Source organism: Conger conger, chromosome 11 (assembly GCF_963514075.1).
Source record: "Conger conger chromosome 11, fConCon1.1, whole genome shotgun sequence".
Taxonomy (NCBI): domain Eukaryota; kingdom Metazoa; phylum Chordata; class Actinopteri; order Anguilliformes; family Congridae; genus Conger; species Conger conger.
In genome coordinates, this window is record NC_083770.1 from 17,708,258 (window position 1) to 17,732,168 (window position 23,911).

The 23,911-nt window shown below is 43.3% G+C and overlaps 1 long non-coding RNA gene across 1 annotated transcript; it reads left to right on the forward strand.

Moving 5' to 3' along the window:
- Nucleotides 1-1,137: 1,137 nt before the first annotated feature.
- On the forward strand, nt 1,138-2,991 carry LOC133140103 (uncharacterized). The gene is made up of 3 exons (XR_009709988.1): nt 1,138-1,277; nt 2,245-2,280; nt 2,571-2,991. It is a non-coding gene; the product is annotated as an uncharacterized LOC133140103 (long non-coding RNA).
- Nucleotides 2,992-23,911: the final 20,920 nt, after the last annotated feature.

The window sequence follows — 23,911 nt, forward strand, 5'->3', positions numbered from 1 at the left end:
GGAGACTATTATAATAGGACAGTATGAGGACCCACGTGATGACTAAACAATGGTATTTACAGAGTGTGTCATTTCCATTTTCTTAACAAATGCTTATTTGAATCTATTTTCTCCCACAATATGGAATGACCAGTAGGAAATGTAGCGCCCTCCCGTTATTGCAGCATCATTTGTGTGTCCTCTCTCCCTGGCAGTCACCTGGCATGTTATTTCTGTGGAGTTCCTCAAAGGGCAGGTCTTGAGGACATTTTTTGACCATCATTTGAGAGTTTCCAATGACCCCAGTATATACGCCTGTGGAAAGGCCTGCTCAGGCACCCCACACAAAAATACTTACAGAAACATGCAGACGCACACACACAAACACACAAACAGGGAGAGAGAGCCAAGTACTCTACCTTGTTTACTATATTTTCCAGATTCTGAACTTTTTTTTTTTTGCACGCTGTACTGCAATAGAAGAGAAAGAGTCAAGGGTGGAGATGGCATATGGTAAGAGATAAGGCAACATACTGTACATGTGTTTATGCTCTTGCATCAGAAGTGCATATGAATAACTGAGAGGTGTCAGAAAAATGACTTATGTGGTAGCCTTAGGTTATGCAGAAACGTATAATTTGCAGTAGCCTACACTGGGTTGTACTGCACAATAAATTTCACTTTTGCACAAACGCAAACCACTTCATTATAGGAATAATAAATGAACATTAGGCTGTTTGTAATGCACCCAATTTGTCTTTTTGAGTGCAACTAATGGCAGGAAACGCACCATACGATCTCTGTTAAAAAAAAAAAAAAACTCTCCGCAGAACGGGTGCCCTCTATTAAAAATTGAAACGCAATCAGAGCGGTAATCTACAGAAATGGTTCCAGCAAAGGCAACGACGGTGAAACTGCATCCGCTTAAATTCGTGATCAATCCATCAGACGATTGTATTTACCGGGACAAAATGGAAAGTGAAAACGTTTTCCTCTGCGGAAATTACATTATCTTCTCGAGGGTAGGAGACGGGTGTGTACCAGTTTTGGCAAGCGATCCGGTGAATGCCGTCCAATCACAATTTATCTCACTGTTTTTGGCAACAACAAAACATTCTAACGACTGACATCCGTAAGTATTATCCAGCAAAACACCGTGAGATAAAACCGTGAAAAAAAGTCAAGACGATAAAAAGTTTTCAGCAGGAAAATGAACATTTAATGCAAGCTGAGGCTGAGCGCAGGCCCAGAGGAGAGACGACGGCTGTGTGGTGTCTGTAGCCCTGTGTGAAGCTCAGGTACCCCTCACACATATACTCGCAGAAACATGGACACACACACACATTCCAGCGCAACTCGCACACAAACACGCTCTCTTACACATACATACACACGATAGATCTGACACGTAACTCCAGCAAGGCTGCAAATCACCATTCAGTGGGTACTTAAGTGTTTCTGTGTCTGTATTTCCAAGGTAATGACAGACCTCAGAGCCGTTAACAAGAGCAGTAGAAGCAAATTTTCATTGCCGTTTTCACGTCTTTATTATTATGGGTTGCAAAATGATATTCTTGAATCTCAAAAAAAGCAAGGCTGATTTCAGCTGTTTGTCTACAGTGGTGAAACACAGCCATATACATTAATCCCTTAAGTATCGCCCCTTTTCTTGACACAAGCTTAAAAATGATATACCCAAATTAAAGTAGTACTATTGAACCGTTTTGACTACAGGCATAATCCTGGTTTCTTCTGAAAGATAGCCCTTTTGGGTTTGTTTTCCAAGAATTGCAGAATTACTCAGAATATTACCGAAATAAATTACAGAAGCTCAAACATTTTACATTTTACATTTTAGTCATTTGGCAGACGCTTTTATTCCAAAGCGATTTACAAGTGCAAACACAGTGAAAGCGGAAGTTTTTTTTCTCACTGAAAAGATTTTAACTGGATACAGAGTATTTTAGCTGTGGCTTGTCATTGTAGAAATACCATGGAGCCAAGTTACAACACTGGACAAAATCCCCTTTCAAATTTGAGGTCAATATCACCAAAAATGAGCATTCTGCATTGTTTTTTCTAATCTATGTTTCGGCAGTTTTCCAAAAGGAACATTTGGAGACTCCAAAAGTGCACATGGAAACTAAATTATATTATGGGTCGTATGAGTAAGCAAAAAGAGACATTTTGCTTATTAAACTATACATCACTTTTTATCCTGAAAAAAAAGTGTTTGCACTCACCCCAAACCTTTTTTCATTGCAGCTCTCCTCAGACAGCAACAGGATGAGAAGATCAAACGTAAGTACAATAATCACAATATTGCCATCTTGTATACTAATATATTCATTGAGGTCCATTGATTGAAGTTTTTTGTCAAATACCCAACCCCCATCAACAAGTCAAACACATTCCATCATTTCACATGCTATTTATTATTCAAAAGCAGGCTGGCTCGTATTTATAAGCATGCTGAATAATAATAAAATATTTTGACAATGTATTTAGATGCTCGCCCATATAAAATTTGGTCATGTTACTGAAAATGCCCTCTATTGTGTTGTCAGCAGTGTTTTCACTGTCTTCCTCAGAAATATTCACTCAGACGAGAGATTCCTTGGAACACCTCCAAAGAAAATCCTCTGTTTAAACATAGGCATTTTTTGTTTTAAAACCTCAACCCTTTTTGGCATAAAATCTCAAGAACTGTTTTTGCCGAAGCGCAACAGACTCTGCATATGTATTGAAAATGCTACAGTTTCATTACACAGTCGAAATAATGCTGTGTTGTTTTATACAGGCCTAACAAATTATACACCTTTGGAAACATAATGTCATTAGCTAAAATGTTTTTTAGGCGTCACTTCAATAACATGCTCGTAGTCAGTTCCTTGATGAGCTGAAGTTATACAGAATTTTCTTACACACAGTTGGGGGTAACAACTAAATTGCAAATACTGTTCAGAGATTGTACTTGGGCTCATTGTGTTCAAGAGAGCCTATACAAAATATAGATAATAGCATTTCTATGTACAAGTACTTTTGTAGAAGTGTACAATGGCGAAATGGACAACAATGATAATTCCTCCAGAGAAACTTTAAGTAAGCAATGGACATTCTATCAACATTTCTCTAATTTAGCACATTTTTAGAATAAGACGCTATTATGCATTTAGTCTGCTGGACACTGGTCATGAAAAGGACACTGACATTACCTTATTTCCTGTAGTATGTGGATTACCTCACCTTCTGCAGAGAAGGTGAGGTCCCCCCACACTTGTTTTATCACCCACGTGCATAAAATATGGAAGTGTTGTCGCTAACACAATGGCATCTTAAAATAGGTTATATAGATAGAATTGTGTGTTTTAACACTTTCAAACTGTATATTCTGTTACCATAGTGATTGACAATTGAGGGCTTAAAAAAGGAATGACTGCAAATAGACCCTCACCGATCCAAGGGGTTAAGCATCTCTCTATCTCCCTCTCTCACCTCCTCTCTCTTTCTGTTTTAAAGAAGAGAAAACATACAGTGCAAGAGGTACTACAATATTTTAAATTATGGATGGATTTTAAGTTAAAAATCATGAAAAATGATGTAACAGTCTCTGGTTCTGGTTCTCATTTTGCAGTAATGCCATTGTGTGTCATGTGGGAGTTTTGATTATGTTCTATTCTGTGGTTCAAGAGTACTGTTGTTCAAATGTTCTGTGGTTCCACGGTTCTCTTCTATTTTTATGTGGTTCCACAATTCCGTTGTTCAATTTTTTTGTGGTTCCCAACTTCTGTTATTCTATTGTTCTGTGGTTCCACAGAACTGTTGTTCTAATGTTCTGTGATTTCTTATTGGCTCTCTCCTTCCATTATGAAAGCCCCCACCATACTGAAACACACAGTAGCTAATCCCACGGACACGGACAAGGTCAGTGGACACACTATCATGAGCTCCTGGTTGCATGTCTGTTTCCAGGCTCTGATTGGCCAAGTGTGAATTGATTTTCTTTTATTAAAATGTGCACAAATATCTTCTCATTTATCCACATGAAACGTATTGATTCTCACGGTGAAACCTAGGCGCCCCTGGTCATTATTAAAACACAGGATTCTTATTATTTATGAATCCCCGGCCTTTATGATACATCTTCAGTAGTCGTTATGTATTCTTGAAATGGCTTAGAAATGCAGACAACAATACCATTTACAGTGCTTCAGTGACAGTGCTCAGCCTATCATCTCTATCTCTGTATGATAGTGATTTAGTGTCTGAGCTTCATCGGATTTGTGTGGATCTGTACATTTCAAACAGCCTAATGTGAATGTCTACTATATATGCCCATCCACTGTGTACAAGATTTATACTCAGTGAGCACTTTATGAGGTATTTATTAGACTTATTCTTTAGACTTAGTCTTCTGCTGCAGATGCATAATGTGTGGTTATTTGCATTACTGTCACCTTCCTGTCAGCTTTGACCAGTCTGGCCATTCTCCTCGGACCTCTCTCATTAACAAGGCATTTCTACCCTCAGAACTGCTGCTCACTTGATGCTTTTTGTTTTGCCACACATTTGGCTGATGAGATATTAGCATGAAAAAGTAGTTGTACAGGTGTTCCTAATAAAGTACTGAGTGAGTGTACATACTGTATATATACATATATATGATGTCTCATATACATAAGATTCATATACAGTAGTTCCAGGGTGCTGGCTATCCTGAGTCACATGAAATCTTGAAATGTCTCGATATAATACCTGTTTTGCCTGTAATGTTTTGAGTAATGGTACTGTTAAGTAATGGGTAAATCGCATCTCAATAATAATATATACTGTTTTTCTAAATAGTTATTCTTAGGTATAAGACAAAACATGTACCCAATGAAAACATCACGTCCTCTTTTTATTGAATTGCTATTTTTGAGCAATTCTGAACATTCAATGCGTGTTGCTGTGTTATGAAATCCAATAAAAGACAGGAAGCATTTTGAATGACTGATATCAATATTGACTTGGATAGTAACTGAGAAATAGGCATGTTCAAGTCTCAGGTGAGGCCCTGCTATTGCACTCTTGACCATACCTAACCCAAAATTATTCAGCACATATCCAGCTGTATAAATTGATGAGGTGTGAAATATATGCTGTTGAAGAGTTGCTTCTCATATGGACCCGCGAGAAGCAATATAAGCACTATAAGCTCGATAAATAAGGTCATGGCAATATGAATGAAACATGGCCGCTTCCCTCTCCTCAACGGATTCAGGGCTTTCCGCGAAGCTGGTGATTCATTAGTACAGGCCTAATCCCTTACTCTGTGCTTGTCCTCTAAAGACTGCACTTTTTATTACACACGGGAGCATCCTTTTCTTATCTGCCGTGAAATAACTGCTGATTTCTCACGTAATAACCAGCTGCATTGTTGAACAGCCTATAGGGCTGCTACGAGTTTATAATTCAGTGGATATGGTGCATGGATTTGGTGTAAGCAAGTCTCTGGTGTTAAACTAGTTCTACGGCGGACATCTACTAAATGGGGACATCTAATTTATTATTATTTGTAATCAACCTTATTTAAAGGTGTCAGCCGAATAAATACATAAACAAGACCCGTAGCTCAGCGGTCGGCTACTTCGCTGCATGATGCGTTCTTTGCTTTGTGTCTTAAGAGTGCCCTGTGCTGCCTCTCCATCCATCAGCAACTTGGAAAATGCCTCCCCGTAACCGCTGCCGTAAACACGATTTATGTAATTTAATTAAGCATTAGCGCCGTCACACTTATTTACGACCACTGAAGCTGCGGTCTTTAACTGGGAGTGCCTGAATGTGCTGCTGGGAGCTGTAATTTCTGCTCTTTTGGTTGGCTTTTTCTGTTCCCTTGACACGGAAGCATGATTCTTAACGCACTGTACACACTCCAGGTTTGGTTTGTCAGAAGTAGGCTGTCTCGCCTTGGCTTTTGTTTATCGGCGCATAACCTCAAGAGCTCAATTAAGTGAGAACAAGATTAAGTCCTGTGTGGCAAGGTCGAACAGCTTAATCAAAGGCAACTTCCTATCACAGTCTCGGCAGCCCACCGTCTCACAAATTCCGTTTTTGTACCTAAACAAAAGATCTCTCTTGTGGACTGAAAGCGCATTAATTTGACTTCTAGACATGTATACCGAGGTATAAAAGCAAGCTGTGTTGCTGTTATTAAGATATACAGCAAATTGACTCATAACCTTGTCAGTTGCTGGCTATGTTGTGCATCGCTGAAGAGAGTGCAGGTGTTTGTTTCTGTTGTAATAGTGGCATCTGCTGGTCAAACGGTGAATAACAAAAAATATTTGCTGTAAAACACAAAACGGGAGTTATTACGAATTCATTCATTCATTATCCTAACCCGCTTATCCTGAACAGGGTCGCAGGGGGGGCTGGAACCTATCCCAGCATACATTGGGCAAAAGGCAGGAATACACCCTGGACAGGTCGCCAGTCCATCGCAGGGCACACACACCATTCACTCACACACTCATACCTACGGGCAATTTAGACTCTCCAATCAGCCTAACCTGCATGTCTTTGGACTGTGGGAGGAAACCGGAGTACCCGGAGAAAACCCACGCAAACACGGGGAGAACATGCAAATTCCGCACAGAGAGGCCGACGGGGATAAATGGATAATGGATAAATGGATAAATATCCATTAGTAAAATACATTTTGTATAAGCTAAGGCATTCTACAGGAAGCACGATATTATTAAAATAGAATAAACATGTAAAATGCAAAATTGAGGTCCATGATTGCTGCATCTTTTCTAATACAGGTCTCAATGGTTTTTAAAGAGGTTTGGCACAATATCAACAAGTCAATTTACATAATAGTAGCTATGCCATGCTAAGCCATAAAAGCCAAAAAAACTCCTCTCAATGCAAACTACTCTGGAGTACTTAAATACAGTTTTTTCTGGCATCCAAATAAATGAATGAATAGCCAGATATCACAAATAATGCCAAATCAATTGCGCCAGACATTATTCTTGAATTTGAAGTGAACACTAATGAACTGTGATAGACTGTTCTCCTCCTAACTTAAACCTGTGAGGGTTCTGCGTTATTCAACTGCAGGTTTCGTTTTTCTCCTATAAACTGCAATTTGTCGTTCTGCTAATCAAGGGGTACACTGGAATGTGGGCTGACTGAAGCAGGTGTATGGACGGGCCTGGAGATTGATAAGAGTTTGAATTTGTGGGTGATTGTCAATCTAACCCATGCTACTTTCTGTACAAAGATGTGCTGAAAAGCGCTCATTTTGTATCCTGTAAGTCATGTTAGACCATTTGTAAATAATACATAAATAAATGCTTTTTCATAATGCAACCAGTGCTTACCTCTACTTTGAACAACAGCAAATTCAACTGAACACTTTAATTCTGCTGAATATGGATCTGTAATTTGGAATTCACAAGTTTACTTGACTACATATAATGTGATGGAAATATTTTAGCATCCATTACATTTCAGGTGTAATACTGAAATAAAAACCGTGGATGTTCTCTTACAAGTAAATGGACTGAATTTATGGGCTCAATACTCATCTAAAATAATTTTAAATTATAAACTCAAGCCAAGAACATTCTTAAATAAAATACCATAGAAAAGGTCATCTTAGAACTGGTAGTAATGTGGTAGCTCTTTATAGTATGGACTACCAATTAATATACATTTCATTTTTACTATGGCACTCAAATATATAGCTTACTTTTTTTTACAAGTATGCATTGTTTTCATTATTCTACTGTCAATTCCTGTTGCATGTGTTCTGGTGTTTATCGAACTTTATTGTATGTTCACCTGGATAATCTGTAAAACATCAGCAGAATAGATTAATACATTTTACAGTATGAAAGTGCTGACATTTTTTTCTGCAGTTCTACAGTTTACCAGCAGAGGGCAGGACAATCACGCATTCTCAAACATGAAGCTTTACCATGGACCTTTGTATCAAGCCTGCAGAGGTCCTATTCAGAAGCACAGCTAATTCATTCATTCTGTTGGATGTGTTATGTTACCCTGAGCCTCCCACGTCCATAAACAGGACCGCGAGCGTGTAACTGTCAGAGTGACCCCAGCTCTCCACCCTCCTGTAGACCTCATATATCACGCGTGCCCTCTGGGGGATGACATCATCCCAGATCCGGTTCGCTCCTGCAGAGCGGGAGAGACACAGCGGTGGGGTTTAATGAGGACACCGCATTGTCTGGGAACGCTGGCCTAAAATTCCCAGCTTTTCCGACAGGATGTGTTCTATTCTACTCCTTTTCCAACATCTGCTCTGATACTGCACCTGTGTCTGTAGATGACTGTGATGTCAGCTGTCATACGCATTCACACACGACACCTGTGTCTGTAGATGACTGTGATTCCAGCTGGTATAAGCATTCACAGACTGCACCTGCATTGCTCCAGGGGAGGATTGTCTCCTGCTTAGTCTGTACGTCGCTCTGGATAAGAGCATCTGCCAAATGCCAATAATGTAATGTAATGTAATGTAATGTAATGTGTCTGTAGATGACTGTGATTCCAGCTGGTATAAGCATTCACAGACTGCACCTGCATTGCTCCAGGGGAGGATTGTCTCCTGCTTAGTCTGTACGTCGCTCTGGATAAGAGCATCTGCCAAATGCCAATAATGTAATGTAATGTAATGTAATGTAATGTGTCTGTAGATGACTGTGATTCCAGCTGGTATAAGCATTCACAGACTGCACCTGCATTGCTCCAGGGGAGGATTGTCTCCTGCTTAGTCTGTACGTCGCTCTGGATAAGAGCATCTGCCAAATGCCAATAATGTAATGTAATGTAATGTAATGTAATGTGTCTGTAGATGACTGTGATTCCAGCTGTGATACGTATTCACAGACTGCACCTGTGTCTGTAGATGACCGTGATTCCAGCTGGTATAAGCATTCACAGACTGCTGCTGTGTCTGTAGATGAACGGGAGATGGGATGAAACGGTGTGTTGGCACAGATGTTTTGTTGTGTTACCTTATCTCAGTTCTGTCTGGACAGGCTGAGGGACACATGACCAGTGTGGTTACTGTGCCTCCCAGATGAGGATGACACTCGGAGAGATGGCTCCAAACCTGCTCACCTGACGTCTGCTCTTCACTGACAGAACGGTCACAGCGTAGTCATTTTTTCACATGTCACTCAGGGATGTGTTGGAGACTAACATGTTAGAACAGCACATGAACAAATACCATGTGTTGAAAAGGATCATGGTGCATGTCACAGTGTCCCCTGCATGGTGTATGAGTCAAACTACAGTACCATCATTAGGTCAGTCTAGCGGCTGGGCTAGACTCTAGCTAATCTGGTATTTGATATGCTCTGGTATTTGGTAACTCTAGCACCGCTGAATAACGACCTCCAGTGGAGACAGAACATCCACAGAAACTTGCGGCCTGTCCGTAGCTTTCTTCCATGACAGTCCCGAGAATAGCATCTCCGCCCGCTTGTTTTGTCTGCCCACCGCTTTGCCCTTTTGCTTTGTTTGTTTGTTTGTGCTCATTTTTCAGCTCACTGAACAGAGCGCCACGCTCAGAAACAAACGCTCGGCTTGCTGGCCCCCCGGCGTGTTTTTAAATGTGTTTTTTCTCCCCCTGTAATGTCCGCCCCGGACACGTGGCTGAATGAGACGCCCGGGGGCAGGGGAGGAGGACGCCAGTGAGAGAGCTGAGAGGGGAGAGTGGAAGGGCACTGGATCTGTCTGAGGAGAGGGACGGGGTCACACACAGAGACACACACACACACACATATACATACACACACACATGCATACATACACACACACACACACATGCATACATACACACACACACACACATGCATACACACACACACACACACACACATATATGCATACACAGAGACACACACACCCACACACAAATACATACACAGAGACACACACACACATACACACACACACACACACACATACATACACACACACATACATACATGACATACACAAAGACACACACACATACATACACACACACACACACACACATGCATACATACACACACAGAGAGACACACAGACACACATACGCATACACATATGCACATACATACACAGAGACACCCACACACACACACGCACACGCACACACACACACATACACACATGCACGCACACACAAATACACAAACACACACTTATACACAGACACACACACAGCTGTAAGCTCCAGCACTGGTCTGGTCTGCATGTCTCCATTAATCACACTGGCAAATGATTATGCCTTAACTGCGCCTACAGGCCAAACGTGGCTAGTTCATGGCAAAGGGACTAACAGTGTATGACATGCACACCCACACACACACGGGTGCACACACATTCATGTGCAAGTGCATACAATACAATAAAATGCCTCCTCCTCACCAAAGGCAATGTCGGCTCCTGGTTTCCAAATGATGCAGTTTAATCATGTAGAATTCAATTATTTGTCTCATTGTCTCATTGACTTCTGCTGTCAGTTTCCACATTTTATTATTATTTGATTTGACTAATTTATTTTTTATGGTAATTAGCTAGTGGGTCTTAACAGGGTAGCCACACTCCCTGATGTCACTGACTCCCAATAGCATAGCAGGGTTTGTGAGTGGATTTTCTTATCTTATTTGAAAAGATTAGATGAGCTTTTAGATTATATTATATTAGAAACTAAGCACAAATCTGCTTAGTTTCCAAACAGACAAATATTGCAGGCGATGCAAGTAGCACAGATAACAGATGAGCTGCATTACTGTCCAGGCCACACGCACCTTCAAGCTTTTATATCAGGTCACAGCAGCTGTATCCAGCTCTTCACTGCCCCTCCAGTGAAATCGAGAGCATGCAGCCCTTTACAGAACCACGGTTACCCTCGAGAACACTAAGCCCTTTACAGAACCACGGTTACCCTCGAGAGCACACAGCCCTTTACAGAACCACGGTTACCCTCGAGAACACTCAGCCCTTTACAGAACCACGGTTACCCTCGAGAACACTCAGCCCTTTACAGAACCACGGTTACCCTCGAGAGCAAGCAACCCTTTACAGAACCTTACTTACCCTTGAGAACACACAGCCCTTTACAGAATCACCATTACCGCCGTTCACCGAGTGGAAGGCCACTGCTGGAGCATCAGCCATGTCGGCAGCTGCACTTCTCCACTGACGGACAGCTGTCAGTCGAGCTCAGACTCAGATATCTCTTCATCTGGTCCATGCTCCAGAGAGAGGGTACTGTCAGTCAGGATTACTGAGGATCTCTGAATTACACACGCACGCACGCACGCACATGCACACACACACACACAGGTACACAAGCACACACTCACACACTCTCTCTCTCTCACACACACACACACACACACTCACACAAACACACACATGTTATTTAACTGATTTCATGTTTGAGCACTGAGCCTCAAAATCTTTTTTTAAATCTTTTTTTAAGCTTTTTGTACTCTTTTTTTCTGATGACATGTACTATGGAATGGAAGATTTTTCAAGAAGTGTATCCTGTTATGTATAAGTTACTTATGAGAGCTTATATTGGAGAGGCAGCTATAGACACTTCAGCTATGGTCACTATGGTTGCCACTGTTTCAAACGTTATTTCAGACCAATGTTCCTGACACAAAAGCTTCAGCCATTTCCTTTTACCACATCATCAATAAAGCACATTTCTAAGCTTGTCAATCAAGCTGTTGCCATGCCACCCCGCCGTCCCCGTGGTAATCTTGTCCAGCGGCCGAGCTCGATCTGTGGAGCTGAAACTTTTCTTCATCTTTCTTTTTTTCTTCTGCCATTTTCCTCTGGACATTTCATACTTCTCAGGCAAATGGGGAAAGGAGAGCTAAAAATAGGCCTTCCAGCCGGGAGGATAAAAACATGCACGCTGATCCACCAGCAGCTTTTTCATCTGCTTCAGGATAAAAGTGGGAACAATAACACCACTTTCTGGTGAAATTAGTTATTAACAAGGGGGGGGGGTAGAATTTGCACCTAACGGTCTGATCCTACTATGTGACTTTCCTAAACATTTTGATGATTCTAGACTGTTAGACTCTAGATTGTTTTTTCTTTGTTTTTTTAAGCAATCAGCCTTTGTTGATGCTTCATCACGGTATACATTTCCTGTGAAGATTAGAATTGCTTTCTTCATTATTCTGAACATATGCAGCAATAATTCAATCAAAAGTACGAAGTGACTTGGAGGAGTTATAATTATGTATTCTTCCCATAAATGTGGGACAATGACTTTACTGAATTGACTGAAACAGACTCACAGTGAGCAGAGATGCTGATTCCACTGCTCATCCAGCCCTCTCCAGCACCATGCCCAAGCACCTTCAACTGAGGTCATGTCCCAACAAGTCCCACAGCAGGAATTACATAGATCTGTGTCTTTTTCCCAAGTCCACAATAAATAGAATTTGGTGTACGGCTGGGCTATTTGTTCTAACAGAAACCTACCCTCCTCCGAATAGCTATCTTGCTTTGTTTATTTTTGTTTCCGTGTGTGTGTGTGTGTGTGAGCGTGTGTATGTGTGTATATGGACCTATGTAATCAAGACTATAATTATATTTTTCATAAATCTGTTACATTACATCACCTTTACACTGAATTGTGTTATTTTTAATTGGACACACAAGGTAAGGGACATCACACACAATGAATATTTAAAACAGAGATACTTGACCACAGCTTCCCGTTATATCAACAGTTGGATCAAACTGAATCCTGAGTGGAGTGTGCAAGTTCTTCAACTTCAAGCCACATCTGGGATCGATCTTTAAGTCTGGCGTGCTCTTTTCCGGTGAGTTTGTGAACACTCCCGAATTAATTTCCGAGAACTGAATATACCGCATATTTTTGGAAATAAATAAATTGGTGGCGGATGTTGTACAAAAATAGCAGTAAACTATTCTTTATGTTAATGTCACACTCTCACACTTCTGCTATTAGTGAGGAGAAAACAAAAACCAAGAATGCAAGTAACAGTGACAAGGTAGCTTTGCTTAAAAATACACTTTCTTGTTAGTACAATGTACTTTCTTGTTCAGCCCATGATTTTGTTCCTTTTGTTCCTTAATGACCTCTTATTTACTGTTGATTTTATTGCTAATTTATTGACTTCAAACATCTCGTATTTTCCCAATCGGTTTATTTATATGCCTTCATATCACTGCTTCAGGCCAAAAGCAGTCGTATCGGAAATCACAATATTTTTAGCCTGCATGGCCATATGTGGATGCAGGTACGCGTTTTATTAAGCATCAGGACTCATACATAATGCATTATGAATAAGAAGACACACTTATGCTGCATAATGGGCAGGGGCTTGATAGAACACGTTTCCAGCATTTTGTACCAGGATGCGTTCGTGTAAGCTGTTGTGACTTCTAATTACCGGGATGTTTTGAAATAGGTTTTTCTCGCTCGTCTGACATTTTTACGGCCAATTAGTCGGTGAGCGAGGGAGGAGTTTTGTGTCCCTGCCACAGTGTGGCTGATAAATTAGACAGCTGCACAGAGAAATTATCAGCGGTGCGGTGAGGATGAGCTTCTCCCTAAGGACTGCGGCTCAAATCATATCTCCGAGGCGTCCGGCACTCTCCGGTGCAGTTCGTCACCAGCCACGCATACATTTGCGTTAATTGGCATTTAAATGCAGCGAGATGAAGCAGAGTTTAGCGCCGGTGCAGAGGACTTGTTACCGAGCCGTGGGGGTTTGATGTGAAATTACTGTGAGAGGCTCGCTGCTGAGCCACAGAGACCGGAGAAGCCAGGAAAGCTAAGAGGAGATTAACGGAATCGCTCCTGTTTGGGATAACTGATATTTTAAAATCATGTGGTTATTTCACTAAAAGTACACACAAAAACATATGTACACTTGAGTACGCAATTATATGCTGAAAGGTACTCCACTGCTCTCTCCCTCATTTACACACACACACAAACACGTACACGCACATACACACACACCACACACACACACACACACACACACACACACACACACACACACACGCTCAAATAGGTGCTTCATTCTTCTGTCCCTATTTTACACACACAGAAATACACTTCTCTCTATTTTTTTCTATAGAAGTATCCCTGGTTGTGCACACTATTGCCATCAGTCGAGATGAGATAGTGGTCTTCAAAAGATGGCATTCTGGGAGTTCTTCAGCTCACAAACGCACAGTGGAGAGAGACACACCATCACAAAGCCCCAGCCAAGTTTCAGAGAAAAGCACAGGGGCGTCGTATATCCCAGAGGCCGCACAGGACCACTCCATACATCACAGAGACCACACAGGCCCACTCCATACATCACCCTCTCGCATCTCCTGCCTGCAGTCACAGCAAAATCTCTCCACTCCTCCGATCAATACAGGTGAATAAATGGAGAACACGAGTTAACGATTCCTTCGAACTCCCGTGTCCCGGAATGTTTGTTTTTAGAGAAACCCCGCCCGCGTTCGTCCTGAGGAGCCGGTTCCACCCTGAACACTGCAGTCTGTGCAGGAGGGACAGACGGCCATAAGGCCGAGGGGTGTTGTTTGCAGCTCAGACCATCGGCACTGCTTAACCCGAGGGGTTCGATTCGGCGTAAGGTTACGCCGGAGGCCCCTCCGCGCTCAGGCAGTGGCGCGGCGGCGTATTGATCCGGGAATCTCATTAAGAGGTTTATCGAATGACCCCCGAAGAATTAGCTCTGCCTAAATGGGTGATCAGTTTCCCCTGCTGCTTTATGGCCCACCACGGCACAGTTCTGATGTCAGCCTACATCGGACACAGCGGATCTGTAGATTTAAACTGATTATAATACCATTCAGACAAAAGAGCTATATATAGGACCGAAGGAGAGGTAAAGCCAGGCAGGGTGCCTGCTGTTATTGTTCTCCGGTTGTTTTGTCCAATATTAGATTAAGGCATACTGTGAAATATGTATGAAAGTATATGATTTTTGGGCATCCTGTTGTTAGTTTAATGTGCTTCAATCTGTTTTTGAAAAGAAATTCAATCAGAAACTCTGAAGTGCTTTACAGTGAGAAGAAACTGGAGGAGCGTGGCGGATTAAAATATTGCGGGAAAATTAACATTCGTCTGAAATATTGCTTTAAGCAAGCATTTAATCCAAATGTGTGATTTAGAGTCGGGAAATTCTGAGTGGTTTTTTCAGGTCAGGATAAAATCCCCTTCACCCCAGCTGCAGAAACGTCTCCTGGTTTCCCTGGACAACGCCTCGCACCGCTGCGCTTCCACAGGGGCCGCTGCGCTCTCCGCCCAGCCAGGCGTGGCGGCGGCCCCTGGCCCGCGGGGATTAGCGGGGGAGCGGCGGCTAGCCCGCGCGCCTGTCCTCCGCGTGTGTCTGGAGATCCTCCATTATTTACGCCCCGTCTTCCGGCGGCCTGAATGCGCTGCCGACAACAGCCAATGGGAGCTCATGAATAAAACAGCGGGGTTTAAAAGCGGGGGAAACGGAGACCACCACACCTCGGAGAGAGGAGAGGGGTCTGCCTCGCGCTCGCGTTTCGGAGAGGGGAATCACCTCGCCCGTCTTCATCCGCTCGGCCGACCCCCAGGCCCACCGCGCCTAATGGCCCCTCTGATGATACAGCCCTGCCGCTGTCAGAGGCTGCTTGAGTTATGAGCAAGGGCGGGGGCTCGCAGCTGATTGGTCCGCCCGAATAGGCACAGACAGGAAGTCAGCCTCATCCCTGTAACACGGGTCAAGTGCTGCGCTGTGCTTTCCTACAGTGCAGTTACAGGTACGGTAGCTGCAATCCTGTGATATTACCAGCTGGGTTTCACACATCCGTAACTGCTGATGAATCATGTGATGAAATGTCGCTTTTAAAATGGCTAAATAAATGCAGATTCAAAAATATTTTTACATAAGTAAGCAGCCTGGTTTCCTGTTCAACAGCAATGCCTGAACACTACTGATCCGAGGAGCAGACCTAACCGAGGAGCCGACCTAACCGAGGAGCCGACAGTGCAGTTACTGTAGTTCTGTAATTAGCTCATAGATACGGGTATAATCTGCCAATTTGAATCCCACTTCCTCTTCTTAAGGCTCCCATGTCTTCCTGTGGCCTATGGCGTGAGTTGCGTTAAGCCCGTATAACCGAACTTAACCCGGTCCCCCAAGGCATGGGAAGGCGGAGCTGCAGAAGCCTAATGCAATTCAGCTGCATTTACGCGCTAATTTCCACTGCCGGGCAGTCTGCGGCTCTGATTAGTCCAGCCAAAGGCTCTGCAGACTCAGTCAGGTTTCACGGACCCACCACTGAGCAGCGGAAAACGCGACGGCTAATGCGGATTTTTGGCCGACTCGTTATCGATGTTTACGTGTCTTTGTCTTTACAGTAAGTCTGGGGGGGTTGCGCAGTGCCTGTAAACGGTGGAACAGAGGGAGCTGATGTGTGTGGCTGGGTGCTCCGCTTCCTGAGGGCCAGTTACCGCAGCGACTCCAGACAGAAAAAAAACCCTCTGAGTCATGAACGCTGATATCATCCCATAATGCCATCAGCCTCTGGGCTCGCAGCCATTGGACGCATTTTCACAAAGTGACCAAACGCTGCGTACATGTGTGTTTTTATAGGCCCGCACGTATTGATCTGATGGGGGAAAAATCTAATTGGGATGTAACAGGATATCACTGATGGGAAGTAATAATCCTGCTCTCCAGTTCTTATGGATATATGAGATCCAGGGTCTGCCCAGTAACGACTGCTTATTCCAGGCCTGTAAATAGCCACTATTGACTACTACAGCTGTCTGTCTAATTGCACTGAGAGAGAGTCATGGTGTATACTGTTTTGTGAAATGCATCAATGATAATAATGCTGTGCTTTCAAATAAACCTCTCTCTATGCATTTATGGAAAATGTAACATTTACGTTTGTTAAGTGACTTACAAATGCAAGAGTTCTTCAACAAGTTAAAAAACATCAAATAAATAAATAGCAAAATAAACATTTGTGTTTGCAGATAACGTCAATCCAAAACAAGCGCATACGCTGGAAATGGTCATATAGTGGCAATATCGACCCTCGCAGGGTCAGAGAGCCTGCCCTGAACAGACAGACCATGAGAGGAACTTTGAGATGTGGTCAGGGGTCGAGGTAGAGATGAATGCTTTTAACAGTATTGCAGTTGGTGGTGGGGGTAATGTGATGTGATGTAGCCCTATAGTTCTATAATTGACTGGAGCTCTACCCTGCTGAAAAAAACAGCTGGCAGGATGGGTCAACCGGTTCAGACCAGCTCTCAGCTCAACATGGTTTATCTGGTTGAACAACTTGAAATGGTTTGACCAGCTACCAGCTTAGACAAGCTACCAGCACTAGCTGGTTGATCAACTCATACCCAGCTAGACCAGCTTCATGACCAGCTTGGCCTGCTCACTTTCCAAGCTGGCATAGCTGGATTTTACAGCAGGGTAGTCAGCTGCCATTGGAGGAGGTACACAGTGAGAGAGACACATTGTCAGGCAGCAGAGCCCTGATTGGTTGAGCAGAAGGAGCTCTAAGCATGTTGACAGGCAGTGTAACTATGCTGTAATGGTGTTTTAGGGAGACTATCAGAGCTTGGAATCAAATCGGGATAGTGTGCATCGGAGAGGCCAACCCTGGTTCCTATGGTTACTTGCCAATTTGTTGTTCAATTACATAGCTAAGTGACCTTGCCTGGTCTAGTCCTGCCTTCCTGGTCTGACTTGGTTGCTGGGTTGACGATACAAACGTGGTCAGCTCTCACTGCTACAGCCAGGGCTTCTTACTGACTGAACACAGAAACAGATTTAAAATGAGGAATTAAAACCTTTTATTATTAGATTTATTTTCTGAATATATAAAATGATTTCACAAAAACTGAGAGAGACAAAGGCTCTTTCATAATGGCATGTGCCCCCACAAGGTCTGGAGGGGTGTAACACCCCCCACTCTCAAAAAGGCGACACTTATACGCCACAATAGCCTCCAGGACCAGCGGGTGGGACGATGCTGAGAAACAAGCCCTGCTCGGATGTACAGGGCGTCAGAGTTGCGGCGTGACTCTGATGCGTTTCTGTAGTCTGAGACAGGGTGCGACTGGAAAAGTCTCTGGAGACAGTCACTTACTGGACAGAATTATTCATACCCAGCACATACCGTGTTTGCTCTTTTCCGTCCTGCAGTGAAATAATGGAAATGATGTCATCATATGACGGAATGTTCGCCCTACTGTTTCCCTTTCTCCGAGGCGGTTAATTCAGTGTGACAGATACCGTGCTCCGACAAGCCGAAATCATGCCCCCTCCCCCGTCTTTACACACCTCCGCTGTTGTCCGGGACATTTGGCATCATCTCACAATTAGGTGCCATTAAAACACCCGGGTGTATAATTTGCTGCGACTGCGCTATGCTAAGTGGAGCTGTTCTCATAACAGTATGTAAATGAGGGGCCGTTATGCAGATAAGGCTGGCTACTGCGATAAATTAAATTATCGCGCTTATAGCGCTCCCCCAAGCCCTCGGCCGAGATTTGTTCGCCACGTTCCCACACAGCTACATAAATAAATAAATAAATAAATAAATATGTCATGCAGATAGCTGAGATGAGTCCCCGTGGGGTGAATTAACACCAGCAAGGAAGAACGAGATTAAAACCACAATATATTTCATGGTAGAGTTGTGTCCCGAACTGTCTACCTGCAAAATATCCGGAAAACACTTAGAAGTAACTCGGAAGTTTCTGGCTGATATACCACATGCATTTCCATTTTAGGAATTTATCCAGAGCGACTTGAATTATTTACATAAAGCCCATTAACGCAGCTGGATGTTTACTGCTGCAGTTCAGGTTAAGTAGCTTTGCTCAGGGATACAGCTTCAGCGTCCCGCCTGGGAATGCAACCCGCTGTCACAGAGCTGCAAGCACAGCTCCCTGGGGTCTTCACTACACTTTCCTATCATCCGCTGAGGGCCTGCATCGCCAAGCAGGGGGGATATCACAAAGCAGGGCTACTGAGTTAACCGGAAAAGTTGTTTTCCATGTTCCAGATTTGGGAAGTTCACATGGTTTTTATTCGGTGCAGTTATCCAGCTAACTCAGTAATCCTTCTTTGTGGTACAGGCCCTGGTTCTTGGATCTCAGTGGAGACCATAGAAACATTTTATGGTCCCTAAAGTTAAGATATAGAAATAATCATTGCACGATTGTGTGATAACAAAATAGATTGACTATGACTTTGACTAGACAACCTTGAAGCGACACAAGTTTTAGTGTTGCCAGGATTATAGGAAAAGCCCAACTGAACATTTGGCTACTGGGGAAATCATAATCAATGTCGATGTCTTTAGATCATTAGCCAATATTACTTGGATGAATGTTTTTACATTCTGACATTTCAAAGGAGAATTATTTATTTTACTCCCATAATTATTTAGTTATTTGACATTTGATGTTTTCACGTTTTAATTAAGACTGTTAGTGAAATCATCAATCATCAGACTGATCTGTTAATAAAAGACACATTAAGAGTTAAGTGAAGCACTGATACCACAGAACACAGATCTACCAGGTAAAGTGTTGGTAGACAAGGTGACCGGAAATTGAGATGCAAAGCAGAAAACACACTGTGCTCTAGGCTAGTCGCTATCAATACCCTATCAATACATGCAAAAACTCAACTTACTTACCATTTAAAAAGAAACATATGTTTTCATCAGTGTTTTTTCGTATAATTTTACATTTTGGCAAGAAATATGATTTATGTTGAACATTTGGGATCTGCAGGGGTGTGTTCACATTCTATAGGTAAAGTAGATGGTTATTTGTCCCATGTTGACAAAGCCTATGCTGGGTGATGCTGCCCATGCCAGACTGTAAATCTGCGGATGTTAATAACCTCTAAACCAGATGCACACAGCTGAGCCCTGCCAAAGCCCAGGCCCTGCCTGGCATCTGCTTCTCTCCAGTGGCTCTTTTCTAGTAAGTTCCGGAGCAAACCCTGAGTGTGCCAGTGGGCCAGTGGGCTAGCGTCCATATGCCAGATAGAACAGCAGCTGTGGACCACGGGGCCCAGACACCTGTTCTCTCCCACACAGGGCCTGGGGCCACACTCCGATGGGCCCTCACTCGTTACTGTAGCCCAGTCCAAGAAATCCTGCACTCTTTCCTGCGATAGACGACAAGCTAATGAGAATAAACAAATGGCTATTCACTCTAATTCAGGTTTGACTAGAATTATCCTGCTTTATTGAATCTGGAGTTTACGGTGGATTTATTTTATGTGTTTTTCTTGTTTCACATCTCTCTTTCTCTCTCTCTCTCTCTCTCCTTGCCTTCATTGTCCTTAGGAGCCTTCAGCTTTTCGTTCAACAACTTTCGCAGCACTTGCTTAATGGGAAGTGGTTTTAAGTGGCCTCTAATTATGGTGCACTTTGACGAGAGCAGTGGGATCGTGCTAGCGGTGGTGGCCAGAGCCTGCGGTAATTTCCTACTAAAGTGGAACAGTGGGCTCCCATCTGCTCTTCTCCCCTGAGGGAACTCTCAGTAGAGAGAGAGAGAGAGAGAGAGAGAGAGAGAGAGAGAGAGAGAGACAGAGAGACAGAGAGAGAGAGAGACAGAGAGAGAGAGAGAGAGAGAGAGAGAGTGGTGATACAGCTTTCACAATGCAGTCCAAGATGTGTCATTATTATCAAGATACTTCCCTCCTGTTGTGTGTGTGCGCATCCATACCGTGTATTTTCTTAGTGGATGCCATTAGGCACTATCTCACATTGCCGTTTTCTGGAGTGTACCTTTATATAGCAGGATAATTCATTGAGGTAGTACAAAGGCGGTGGGCACCTGGGACTCAAATGCACAGTCCATAGGCTCAGTGTTGAAAGTGCAGGTAACGCAGGTTCTTAGGCTGGGACAGATCATGTGAGATAGAAATAGGTACAGGGGGTATTCAGTGGACTCCAGTCACTCATTTGCTGTACTCTGGCATGTATGCTGAGAAGGGTATACTGAATTAGGGAGTGGGGGAAGGAGGGGGATGTGCATTTCCACACACGCTATCAAGATGGAGAGCAACAAATATCCATTCTCCTACAGAACGGGTGAATACTAATGGAATGAATATATCACTGCCTGCTATCTGCGCCGAGGTGAAGCTGCACTGGGCTGGCTCTACCCACCGCAGCAGGAGATCTCTAGCACCACCTCATTCTGGAGACAAATATCTCTGTGAGATATAGTACACGGCATTAATGATACAGAACATGAGATATGGCATAGCATAGCATTAATAACAACACCAACAGCAACAAAACCAATCTAAATAATAATAATGTATGGTATTTTTACTAATAAAGCTGATTAAGTTACAATTAATGCTACATGGTACTGAAAAAATGAATTATGTGGAAAGCAGTATGAACACTTACTGTGCTGGTACTACAAAGCCATTCATTATTCAGCTTGTATGCTCCAGCATCTTCCAAATTTCAGTAATGGAAGTAGGCCTATTACCCTCAAACCTCAAAGCTCTCAGCACCTTCAGATGTTCAGCCTTTAAATGGTGAAGGACATGGTGAATACAGTTACTCTTCTGCTGCTTGCTATTTAAGTCTTAAAGGCAATGACAGAACCAAAATGTGTGTGTTTCCTGTGTGACGGGTTTCCTGTTTCCACTAATATCTATTGTGCCTCTGTATATCTCGCCACACATGCAGGGTTTAATAATGGCTTTCCTTTGTGTGTGTGTGTGTGTGTGTGCGTGTGTGTGAGTGTGTGTGTGTGTGTGTGTGTGTGTGTGTGTGCGTGACAGCCTTTCTTGTCTCACCCTCACCTGCAGTGGCTTCTAAAACTCACATTTATTCCAGTTTAGGGGACTGCTTAAAATTTCATAGCCTTCCTTCATCGTAAAAATTGAAAATTCACACAGCATACATTTTTAAGCAGGCGGCTGAACGGGACATGGTGAGTTTTTAAGTCTCCCCGGAGGACGCCAATGATGAAAAAAAATCAGTCCTTTCCCTGAGAAAAAAAACCCAACGCCAGTATTCAGCTGTCACTCTCCCTGCTTAAAGATTAATGTTAATGCAATGAAGAACTGACTGTCTTGACAAGAACATCGCCCTACATTGGCGGAATTACGGCGTCTTGGGAGAGGAGGCGTGCCGCGCGTGTGATCCCTATCCCGGCTCAGCATCGCTCCAGCACTTACACGGCCCTGGAGGAAACCGCAATTCATCGCGTGTCCTCAGATGGGAGAGCGACATAATGCGGGCTACGTCTCACATCACCCGATAAAGGCCGCACTAATATACCCGTACAGATGATAGCCCGTTCCTCTCCCTGAGTCCCAGGCCGCGCTAATATACCCGTACAGATGATAGCCCGTTCCTCTCCCTGAGTCCCAGGCAGTGCTAATATACCCGTATGAGGGATAGCCCATGTCCCTGAGTCCCAGGCAGTGCTAATATACCCGTACAGATGATAGCCCGTTCCTCTCCCTGAGTCCCAGGCAGTGCTAATATACCCGTATGAGGGATAGCCCATGTCTCTGCGTCCCAGGCAGTGCTAATATACCCGTATGAGGGATAGCCCATGTCTCTGAGTCCCCGGCAGTGCTAATATACCCGTATGAGAGATAGCCTGTGCCTCAGAGTCCCAGGCAGTGCTAATATACCCGTATGAGGGATAGCCCATGTCTCTGAGTCCCAGGCAGTGCTAATATACCCGTATGAGGGATAGCCCGTGTCTCTGAGTCCCAGGCAGTGCTAATATACCCGTATGAGGGATAGCCCGTGTCTCTGAGTCCCAGGCAGTGCTAATATACTGCTGGAAGAGGTAGAATTAGGGTACACTCTCAGAGGAAGAGAGACGTGTGTTCTATGGTTGGTCCAATAAAATCAGTACAAAACCATCTCTATGCAAGAAAAGAGTCACAAGCCAATCAGATAACACATTTGCACATTGGCTCATTTTTAGACTATATATTGCAATATTACATTGCGCTAAGCAGGAAACAATCCCCCCTGGAGCAATGCGGGGTTAAGGGCCTTGCTCAAGGGCCCAACAGCTGCACTGATCTTATTGTTGCTTCACAGCAACCTTCCAGGTCCAAATCAAGTACCTTAGCCACTAGGCATCAAGCTGCCCCAATAGGCTATTGGCTCAATATGATTATTGAGGATTCATATGAAAAAATGGCCAGTGAAATTACCTCAGCTGTGACATTCAAGAGGTGAGTTTCACATTTTATTGTGCTTCTCTTGCCTAAATACCATATTTAAACAATTAAATAACAATGTTGGATGACAGGAATGGATGTAAAATCAGGGGGTTTCCACTGTAAAGCCTTGAAGCATTGTGACCCCCCCCCCCCCATTTATGTTTACTATTGTGCTGTTACTAATGCTGATTATTATTCATTAGAGATGCATTCCCCCTCTTGTTACTTAACCCCTGCCAATAGACATTAAGTGGAAGACTACACTATATAATATTAACGTACAGTATGCAGTTTATGTGGAAAGGGATAACTGCTCTTTAATGTGTCTATACCATCCAAACCATCAGCTCAGCCAATATTTTGTTAAATGAAACTGCATATCATTCTGCCTCTGAGTTTACAGCCATTTATGCATGCTTCCCCGCTAATGCATGTCTCCTCATATCTTTTTGTACTACATCCAGCTTAGTGGCTGTTTAATGTCCTTTGATTGAAGCATACGCGGGGAAAAGTCACTGTACTGCTTGATTTATTTATCAACTGGTTTGACTAGGACCCAAAATGAGGTCATCGAACCCTTGTTCCGCACTGCCTAACAAACCCCAAAACTGATAGCCTGGCTATATAAGTAATATAAGTCCAGTACATACAGTAATGTAAGGCCTGGG